The sequence below is a fragment of the Phragmites australis genome, chromosome 15 (genome assembly GCF_958298935.1).
Source record: "Phragmites australis chromosome 15, lpPhrAust1.1, whole genome shotgun sequence".
Classification (NCBI taxonomy): Eukaryota; Viridiplantae; Streptophyta; class Magnoliopsida; order Poales; family Poaceae; genus Phragmites; species Phragmites australis.
The window spans coordinates 26,630,088-26,641,914 of record NC_084935.1 but is presented as its reverse complement, the minus strand read 5'-3'; positions in this window follow the sequence as shown (position 1 = coordinate 26,641,914).

Below are 11,827 nucleotides of genomic sequence, written 5' to 3'. Positions count from 1 at the left end.
CATATATTGAACTTGCCAAGGAAACAAAACAGAAACAATGGCATGCTATCCCAAGGCGTCCAAGTACATGTTTGCAACCATAGTGTACTTCATATACATCATTTGGCAACGAAATAAAAGATGACCAACAAAGAAACTGCATACTGTGAAGTATACGTTGACAAGCACAGGAGTGACAACTAAAGTTTTCTGAATGCCTACTGCAAATCTACAATCCATACTCTCAAGTATACTTTGATTCATGCGGACACACCGCTACATAATTTGTCCAACCGAGGCACACATGGATCTGGACACCAAAGCTCTACTCCCACAAGCACAGGATTGAAGCCTACAATCTGTCAATCTGTGACGACGAACCCCAGCTAGAACCAAGCTTCATGGTGTGCTACTTCATACCCAATCTACTCCCAAACTTTGGTTCTACAGGCCGGTTGCCACCCAATCCCTAGCGCCGACAACACGACCATGCTCCCCCTGTCGGCCATCGCAAGTACTGGATCTAGAGGCCCGAGAACTTACGTTGCTGCCGACGTCGTTCTTGGTGCCGTCGCCGAGATCACAAACGGCGGGGAAGATCCAAATGCCCCCACCGGATCTGCTTCCGACGTCTCCTCCTCCGCAGGGACCGCCGCCGAGGTCCCTGATGTTCCGCACTTCCGCCGGAGTCCCAACCCGCCCTCCTCACCGCCGCGCCGCCTCGCCAGCTCCCCTTCCGCAGCTTCGCGGGAGCAGCCGCCCCCTCTCCTATCCGCTCGCGAAAATGCTTCCTACAGAGCCATCTCCCTTTGCCGAATGTCTTCCCCACCCCGCATCCCTGTCGCACCGGATACGGACTCCGTTGGAGTCGTTTGCGGGCGCCCCGAACCACAAATCGGCCACAACAGTTCGATGCTGCACCGGATACGGACTCCGTTGGAGTCGGTCTAAGAAGGCTGAATTGATATGACGTGCGTTAGACCAAATATAAGATATGGGTAGAGCTGGAGATAAGTTGTGCTATTGGTTCTACAATCTCCTATCTGAAGCAATCCATCATCCATCCAGTTGAAGTTCTTAGATAAAATGCATTTAAATAGATGAAAAGCGAAAATATATGCACGGTCTCCATGTTGAGAAGTTGTATGAATCTCTATATCCAAAAACAAGACTTAAGTCATGTACTTTAACAAAAGAGTAAATTTTAAAAACCTATAACTATTGACATATGTTACATAAAACTATATTTTCTAGTGATATTTCAAAAACCTACAACTATTTTGATACATGTTAAAAAAACTACAACTTTATCACCGTGGGAGCTCCGGTCGGCGCAAGGTGGAGATGCGTACGATGGGCACGGGAACTCCGGCTAGTGTGGGGCGGAGATGCGGACGGCGGGCGCAGGAGCTCCGGTCGGCGTGGGGCGTGGATGCGGATAGCAGGCCTGGCGACAGACATCACAACCAAGCTGCCGAGGCCCTGACTGGATCTGGTGGGGGCCTACAGATTCGGCCGTGGGCGGCGATTGGCGGGCAGATCCTAATAGATGCGGAGAGGAGAGACAACGGCAAGGGCAGAAATGGTGGAGGAAGACGAATCTGGCGATTACTATAGATGAACAGTAGCTAGAAAGAAGTGACGCGTGAAGTTGCAACACGCAAGGAGAAGAGGAACCCTAACCCTAAATTTTGGCTCTATATACTATGTTAGAAATAAGAACCTGTATTCCCTAGAGGCTATAGGCCAGTATATATACACATGTACATGCGATAATATGCAAGAAACCCCTTATAGTCTTAGTCTGGGGATATTACAATATATATAAAAAATAGTGTTCAGCGGGATCCTCGAAGTCCTGGTCCTGGAAACCTACAAATTCTTCTTCTGGGATGGCGGCGTCTAATCGCAAAAGAAAGCAAGGTAATAAACACCAATAACCAAGAAAGAGACAAAAATACACCAGAACAACTCAATTTATGATTTTTATGATTTTTGATGAATTATTGGCAAGGAAATGATTAGATTGGAGTTGCGATAGTGGAGATATGGATTGGAAAGAGTGAAAGAAGAGTGTAGGAATTTTCTTGGTATTTTCTAGAAATTTCTGAGATTTTCTAGCAATTTTTAGGAATTTAAAAGGAATTTTCTTAATTAAAGAAACAATAAAAAAATTAAAAAAGATGATTCCAAATTATTTTACTAAGGAATATCCCTTTTCTAAATTATTTACTATTTTTCCATGATAAAAACATTATAGAAAACCTATTGAAACATTAAACAATTTATTCTAATTATTTTATCACTAAAGGATATTTAAAACACATAAAAAGAATTAAAAATATTTATTTAGCTAGTAAATGATAAAACACTTTTTATAATTTATTAAATCATTTTTAGATTTTCTATTAAATAAAAACCTTTTTTCGAATTTACATAATTATCTTAATTATTTTTCTATGGAAAAACCGATTTATTGTGCAAGGATGACATCATTAGACTGATAAGGCTGTTGACTAGGCAAAACCGCGCTGAATAGGCGGCCACGTCGGATGAAACGCTAGTGTGGCATGCTTGCGTGGCGCAGCTAATTGGGCTCGAGTCTATTTAAATCTAGGGTACGCGTTTCAGATCGGACAAACGAGATCTAAAAGGCGAACTAGTATGCGCATGATCTAATCACGGCCGTGCAACGGTGATCGGACGACAAAGGACGTGTCTACCTGTGATCCGACGATGGATGGCTCCGGTGACGTCTTCCCGTGGCAGCGTTCTCACCGGAGAACGCATAATCCTCGCCACGGTACTCCGACTTCAACAGCGAATACAAGTGGTCGCACGAAATCTTTTTTCCTTTCTTCGGCGTTAATTGAGGCGGGGTGCCGGTCGTGGCACAAAGAGAGGAGGGTGGCATGAGGTAGGGGACGATCCTGGCATGTGGGCCTGAGCACGCATGAGAGAGAGGGAGAGCGGCGCGCTGCCAGGATGGGGGAAGAGGGGGGTCGGTTGGGTTGGGCCGAACCAAGAGAGGGGAGGGCGGGCTGAGGGAGGAAAAAGAGAGAGGGCCCGAGAAAGATTTTTGTTTTGTTTCCTTTTTGTTTTCCTTCCTCAAAACCCTATTTATTTCTTTATTCCATTTCTTTTGACAAAGATTTTGGGATTACAAAACTTGGGCTGTTACAATTTTGTACTTGGTATTTGTAGTCACTTAGATATATGGACAAAACATATTGTATTTGGTAGCAGTCACAGAAAACTGCTTCCTTGATCCTGACCCCTATTCTGGCCTTCTGGCACACTGGCACTGAGGTGAATTACAGCTCATTCTCAGCTTCTTTCAGGATGCTAATGGTCATAGTTGTTATGGCGTCAGGATATTGTCGCCATAACGATGACATGTCGTTGTGACGGAAATCCCCTTGTCACCACAGGGACGCCACAACTCCGTCGTGTATGGCGTCCACCATATCGCCATGACGTCCCCGTGGCGCCTGTATGGCGTCTTGTGGCACATGGCGGCTCTGTGGCGGGCGTAATAGAAGGTTAGATTGGTGGTGACTTACTTGGTAATCCAGTTAAGGACTGAGGGATCCACCCGCACCATTCTATCTGCATCCATCAAGAGCTCGCAAGGACTGAGGAACCCTAGCCTGAGCCGTCGGCGGTGGAGGCGAGACAGTCGATCTCCGCCTGCCCTTGCCTGGAAGTTCGCCGCCCCTGCACCCGCTATGTTCGCCGCCCCCGCCTCGGATCTCCGACCGCCCTCGCCCTCCGTCGGCCTCGCCCTCGGTGTCTCCCTCGCTGGTGGCCCCCACCCTCGAGTTGACATCTCCCGAGCCGGCCGCCCTCCATCGAGTAGCTCCTCGGCTCCTCTTCTATTGTGTTTTTTTTCCTGTTTCAACTCTCACGCACACTAGCAGTCAACAGGCCAGTATCACACTATGAGCACATGCACACTAGCATAGTAGCAGTATGCCAGTAGCACACGCACACTAGTAGTACCAGTGTAGCACACTTGAGCACTTAGCACGCACACAGGTCAAGCAGCTAAGCACACATTGACATGTAGCAGTAGGCTAGTAGCAGTGTAGCACACAGCTCAAGCACTGCTGCACTAGGCACACATAACAGCAGGGAGTAGGCAGTAGCTATACTCTAAGGCTAACTCCAACGGAATCCCCAAAATTTCAGATTTCAGTGCTACAGTACTTGCGGCCACTGTAGCGACTCTAACAGATCTCGTATCCAGTGCTACAGTGCGCTACAGTGCTACTACAGTGTTGCGGAGAGAGACGAAGCGCTGTAGCACCCGCAGTACTGTATCAGTACTGTTCACAGAGCTGACCGTGGGTCTGGAGGAAGGAAAACACTGGAGGTACTGTAGCGATACTGTAGATAGAGGCTGCCTGTGAGTCCGGAGAGAGGAAAAGAGTAGTAGAAGGTAAGAAATAGGGTAGTTGTTGGAGATGAAAAAAATAAGAAATACTGTAATAGTGATAGGGGATACTGTAATAGTATTTTTGAGGATGAAAATTTAAGGTAGCTGTTGGAGATGGTCTAAGCTGTAGCACGTATAGTAAAGTACCACACTAAGCAGTTACACATAATAGTAGTTTAAACACACTAGCACACAATGACACAACAGTACAACTTTGAGAGATGAGATAGTTATATGTCTTTTGTGCTACATTTACATTGCTATTTGCCTTTTGTGTTACATTTACATTTTCTAATATAGTAGATTATAACTGTTAAGCTACATTTACATTGTTATTTGTTAATATCCTAGATTATAATATATTTATTCACCACGTGTGTATGACGTCGTCACGCCATGCGTCATGACGCTGTAAAGTTGTGAAGATGATGGATCGTCGTGTCTCGCCACGCCGCGTAACAACCATGCTAATGGTAGCGTTCCAATTATAAAGGGCAGCATCAGGGCTATGTCGTCGTGAGGTCGAAATTGCAAAGAAGGGATGTGGAAATTAAATCCTTTTTGCAAGATTCGCACTACCAATTAATCAATGGATAGTAGTTGCAAGTATTGCCACAGCGTCATGCTACCCACTGGTTCTCACACCTTCTATAACTTCATATCAGGTTACTTGTTTGCAAAACTCTAGAGTTTGAGCATCCCCTGGATGATGTGAAAAACAGTCCTGGCTGTTGACACTCGACAGCAAAGCGAGGTCCATGTGCAACCTAACTACAAAGTCGATGCAGAGGTAACTGGAAATTTCTGTAAGGAACCCAAAGTTTTATCCATCGGTGTTTTTTCATATTGGAAAGAGTGCCCTTTCCCCCACTTGATCATTGATCTAAAGTTGGTCAAATGCATAGGACTCCTAGGTCATCACCACCAAGAACACATGCTATGGTTTTATCCTATCCATGCAAATGAGCCTTAGCTTGCCCTCATCATAACAATTGGCATACCATTGTTGCTACATATAACCTTACATGCTTGGGGACACTAATTTAGATACTAGACATCTGTGTCTTTTGCAGTGTGATTTATCTGCCTGTTTTGAAGCGAAGTTGGGGCCGATCTGCCGCATGTGGGACATGGTGACATGTTGGCGTATAGCTTTTGGTATAACCTTTAATGCATCGTGATGCTGAGAGGTTTCTGTGGATGTTTGTGTACATTCCTCTTGATTGTTCACCAATAATTTGCGAGGATGAGCATTGTGATGTGAGTGGTTTGATCGTTGTACGCGTAGTGGGACCCGGTTTGTAGCCTGGGACAAATGTCGACTATTCGGATTTGTTCCTTGTCTCTGTTTTTTTTTACTTGAGTCTATCAAGAGTTCAATGCAATTTTGGATGGCATTTCGTGATAGGATGATGCTACGTGTGCCAACTAAAAGATAAATGTAGAGTGTCTGTCGAAATTGATGTATTTATTACTAGTTTTTTCACTTGGATTTGGCAGATCACCGTGGATTTAATTATTTATTACTAGTTTTTTTCACTTGGATTTGGCAGATCACCGTGAATTTAATGGTAGTTTGTCCATTAGAGTCAGCAAAAATGACGCAAATGGGCAAAGGTTAGTCGTCACCGTCATCTCACCGAACACCCTTGTATGCATGCTATCAGCATTGGCATCGCTATCTAGCCAACAGAAGCCAAAGAGTCTATAGAACAGGATCACGTTGCGACGGAATCTCCTCGAATCTACCATGCAACCTCTCTGGAACTTGGACATGAAACCTTTCTGAAATTTGGATAAACTCTCTGAACTGCGAAACTTTTGGGATGAAATTAAATCTTGTTGAAACTAGCCCTGGCTGCTATCAGGCTCCAAGGAGATCCCATCGGCTAGCAAGGCTCAAAGACAAATCTAGTGGACTAATAAAAGGCTACAGCAAGCTAATTGGCCTACTTGACACTGCATGGCTCCCATTTGGTTCCGACGAACAACTATACTTTGCCTAGCTAATTAAGGTGTGCTATGTGGCGAGCACAAGCACCTGTTTGTGCTTTAGAATACTCAAAAAATGGTGGACTAAGACCTTGCCCTACCAAACACCGGACGGGTGGGTTAGCCGGGATCAAGACTTTTAACTCATTTGAGAACTAAGCTTTAGCTTAAAGCTTGGTTAATTGAGGTGGTCGTATCCCTATCCACTAGGGATGAAACCCTATGTTTGCTCTTTGTGTGTTTTATTAAGGTAAAATTTTCTTTCAATAATAGGCAACTACCCGTCGATAGCGAGGTGCATGTTGGAACTTTGTTAATTTTTAAGCTCTATATCTCCGATCTTCAGTAGGTGTTGTGTGAGTGTGTACGTACGTCTGCGAGTTGTACTGGTGTTCCTATGAAAAGACTTTTAACTCTTTTAACCAACCGTGTGCTAACCCACCAGAATGAACCATCATCATGTGTATATAATGCAACAACTAACTCAATCGGCTCAATTTGCTCACTGTACCCATCAGCGTCGGTCTTACGGGCAGGCGATGACTAACCTTGCACTCCTAATTGCCGCAAAGAGAGACGATTTATTAATCTAGAACATTCTTGCTTTCTTGACTAGGCTACATATGCTCACAAGGAAAGAATATCTCAACGTAAGGAAAGAGCATAGGGAAAATGTATATGGCAAAGGTCAAGCATAGCATTCACGATGCATGCTCGCATTGTAAGCTACTACTGGATTTTCGTGTCATGATGAAAGCAAACATCAAACTATGTCCAGCTCCATACAAAAATCCTTTGAGGACACCGTGCAAATGGCTATAAAGTTTAGAGCTTAAAACATGCTAAAGATCAATGTGAACGAAGTGGAATGAAGGCGGTAGTGCGTCGAAGTTACATGTCTTCATCATATGCATATGATTGCTACTAACCATATGCCTGGGGCTCTTGGAAGCTTTTACAAGATTACCTAATTAAGCCCCGTTCAGAATGCAAAAGTTCCATGAAAAATTAAAGAAATAAATTCCCATAGAAATTAAATTTGGAAAAAAGTTTCAAAAAAGACTTATAATTTGGGGGGAAGTGCAACCCCTAGAATTCACAATTTAGGGAGGAAGTGCAACCATTAGAATTCACAATCCAGCTAGTCATTTTTTTATTGTCACCCCTCTGTGTCATTTCTCACCGCTTAATTGGTTAATTAATAAGTCATCTACTTGGATTTTGTATATATCGTCCTTTTTGAAAATGAGAAATTGGTTAATAAGTCAAATAGTATCGGGTGAACATACTACAAGTGAAGATGCGCTATCTAAGTAATGTTTCCAAGTAGAACTTTCACCTTTCTTATTAATATTGCAGTGTTTGCAGTATATTATAGTCCTAACAATTCAACAAAGAGTATTTGCTATTTGGTCTGAGAAAAGAGTAGAAGTTCCACTACTGTAGACTCTAGAAAACTACTAGTGTGTTGTCTACTAGTAAAGGTACGTTACATCAATCCGATAGAGATCGGACGATGGGGGAAAATACGGTGATGATATGGCATTAATTCTCATGTATTTTTCTCTTCAACTTCAATATAAATCAAATCAACGCACATAATCATTCATTTCATCACATGGACGACGATTATTACGACATGACAAACAATTGCATGTCGTTAGTAGCTGTATGCAGCACGTGAGCTACCGTTGCCACAATATTTTCCTTCTTCTCATCAACCAATCTTTCTCCTCTCCATTTATTTGTTTATTTACACACAACTAATCTCACAGATCTCCTTCGCCACTGAGTAGGACTGGCATTATTGGATATTAAGAGACTACACCCAACTTTCGGCTGTCGTAGAAAGGGACAGAGAATCTAATGTTGTACACACCAATCAACCGACTAATCAATCAATTGTTATTTAATTAGCCCCTCTATTTAATTCAAAAAAATTGGATGACTTATATTTATATGTGGCATTAAATTACTGAATTTATTGATAAAAAGAAAGGAAAAACCATATTAGATTCACGTAGCAAGCATACACAAACACATATGAATATAAGTGTGCACTATAGATATATAATAATTGCAAGCTTCATATTGGTTGACCAGCCGTCACAAAGTATGTAGATCAATTCACTTCTCAATTGAGTATCCTTCCTTGCATCAGAATAGACCCTCTGCAACACCAAGAACAGGTTCCACTCTAGTTACTGATCCCATATATAGCTGCAAATCTTATTGGAGAAGCAAGAAAAGTAGTTGGGGAAGCTAGTGGTGCATCGATAATAATGCAAGTAAAGAGAAAAAGAAATGGAGAAGAACAAAGCTCTTGCTTACAGCTATGTGAACTTTCACCTTCAATTATTGATTTGTTTGTTTGGTTCTCCGATCGATGTTCCTCCGATATCTTGAAACTCCAAGAATTTTACTGAAAATAATGAAATAATTAATCTGCTGCGAGAAATTTGCGAATTACGCCCTCTCACATGGCCGCAGTATCTGCTGTGCATCCACGAGCAGATGAAACTGCACAGCATGATCTGATGTTAATCAGCTTGCGTACGTAACTAATGGTCATCAGATCAGGCTGGCAGCTTCAGCTCCTAGAGAATGCACCACAACAATTGAAGAGAGAGAGAGAGAGAGAGAGAGAGAGAGAGAGAGAGAGAGAGAGAGAGAGAGAGAGATGAGGAGGGATGAAGGCTGGGGAGAGAGGCTAGCTTATATAGAAGTGGATCCAAAATCATGTGATTGGCCAGTTTTTTATATTGGTGGTTAAGTTGAAGGATTGCTTAGTTAGCTCTAGCTAGATTGATGTAACAACTAACTAATGTGGTGGTCCCAATGTGCAATACATTATGTCACTGTCAAACTCCCTAACCACCACCTTTCTGTTAGGCTTTCTGAAATCTATTTGCTACACATAATCTACACATATTAAAAAAAACAGTGTTCAAATTAGCTCTATGATTCTATTATGTGCATAGGGCATCATAATCTGACTCATGGACAGCCTTTTTAGTTCCAATTAATTCCTTTTGCAATTTTCTGGCTTCTTAAAGATTGCTAAGCCTTGCATTGTGCATGGCTGTTATGAACGGCGTGCGGAATTGGTGACATATACGGTGCACCAAAAATTGCACTCCCCTCAATTTCACAGTATTTGTCTGTAAGTGCTATAAGGAAGCAATAAGTCTAAGGAAGAAGAAATAATGAGGAAAGACCTTATACCCCTATTATGCAGGGAGTGGGAAATTTCACAATATGATTACACTATTATTTTACTCGTTGAACAGATGAATTACGACTCTCGAAATGGGGGTAATAAGATAATTTTACTGGTCAAATGTGGTGGTCTTTTATTTCCTTCTTTCTTTTTTGTTTTACACGAAGTGGTGGTGGCCTTGGTCACAAGCAATCAGGAAAGCGAGACGCACGCCCGTGGATTGAAATCTGTCATCCGTATGGTAGCTGGCATTGCACATGTATGACACTATAACAGAATATGTCATTTGAGCCAGGTCATCAGTACCGATTAGGTATAAACTGGTACTGATAAAGTATCAGTACCGGTTCATAATTTTTCGTGCTCGATTGATGATCGAGCCAGGTTGAAACGGCCCTGATACTCAAAGGGTACAACGGCATCAACTCGCTCGCGTTCGCAGGCACTTGCGTGCTCGGCCTGCTCAAGGGGTACAACGGCCTCAGCAGTGCCATCCTCATACAGATCTACCTCACTGTCTACGGTGGCTGGCTCCCCGCAGCCGTCTCCACAGTGTTCCTCGGCACAATTCGCGTCATTAGGAGTGCGTGGTCGACGTGTTGTGTGGCAGCGGCCTTTGTGCCCCGCGTTTTCTTGTGCAGGATGAAGCAAGATTGTGCCGGCGAGCTGAGCGATCGGGTGGGGGGGGGGGGGACGAGTCGATGCGATGGCGGCGGTAGACGTGTCGGTTGTACAATCAGCAGTGTTTGGGTGTGATTTTTAGTGCCGACCCATCACTACTAGATGCAAAACCATTGCTGATGGGTCCTTTGGAGCTGTCATTGAAAGGTCTTTTTTTGTAGTGTGATTTGTGATGATGCGTATGTATATATACACATATATAATTGTTGCAAATATTAATAATGTGGACACCTTTGTCAGTTATATAGCTGTGACTGTACTGGAGAAAGAGAATGTGTACAATACATATGCATGTGATATCTACAGGTACATGGTGTGCAAGTCCACACCTTTTGGTTACAGAAATTATTGGTCCTTGAAAACTTGATGCATTCAGGAGGGCAACAGAAAGTCAATCAGATGCGGGATTTAGTTGATCAGCTATTTATTGCCTATTGTTTTTGTAAATTATTGTACTATATATGTAGTCTGTGTGAGAGGTTAGCAGTCCTGTTTATTTGTGTGGTGATACCAAATTAGGTATCATAATTATCATGACATGTGCTTGTGTAGGAGTAACATGCATGTGCATCCATATTAGATATCTGCTGTTCATATCTCAGTTCACCATGCCCTCGATCAGGATGCTACATATTTCTTCGTGTGTTTTTTTTAGAAACAAACGGCACCAGATAGTGCCCGTTTTTATTGATATAGTAGGAAAATAATTACAAAAGTATAGCCCTAGAAAGCTATAATCAGGAAAAAGAAAAACAACAAAAAAAAGCAACAACTAAAAAAAATAACTGTAGCAACTATACTCGACTGGTTGGATAAAAGGATCACAACACACGTCGATAACTATAACGAACCACCATGACTTCCTTCTCCATATCGCCGGGCACATACGTCTTTCTCCGAAATCGGCCGCCGCTATGTGTGACCGACCGCTGCCGTGCCACCGTGCCCCACCAGCTCCAATGGAAGGAGGCTAGCCGCAACATTGGCCTTCCCGCCTCCTCCACCATCGACACTTGAGTGGGAGTCGTGTCGCATCGAACTCGCCGCTACCGACCAGGGTCAACCACTGTATGCACACAGCCCCAAACCGACCGCCATCAAGAGGGAGCCACAGCCGCTGTGCCAACACATAGTCGGCAAGATGACACACCATTGTTGTTGCTTGCGCCATCTTGCGATGCTATCCCGCACCAAACTAGCCACTGCCATGCAAAGCTAGCTGCCACAGCCCGCTGCAAGCCTTCTTGCTGACGCACCATCACTGCCGCTTGCACCGTCATCGATGCTGTCCCGCACCATACCAGCCGCTGCCAGGCAGGGCTAGATGCCACAGTCCATTGCAAGCCACCATGTCAACACGCGTGTGGCTGCCATAACCGTCCATGTCCTCGCCGAGTACACCGGCTGCATCAAACTGGCCGCTTCAAGCCACTGAACGAAGGTCATCTTGCACCGAAGTGGCCACCACAATGCAGGACCGCTTGCCGCTACGCCATGCAAGCCATAGCGACATCGCA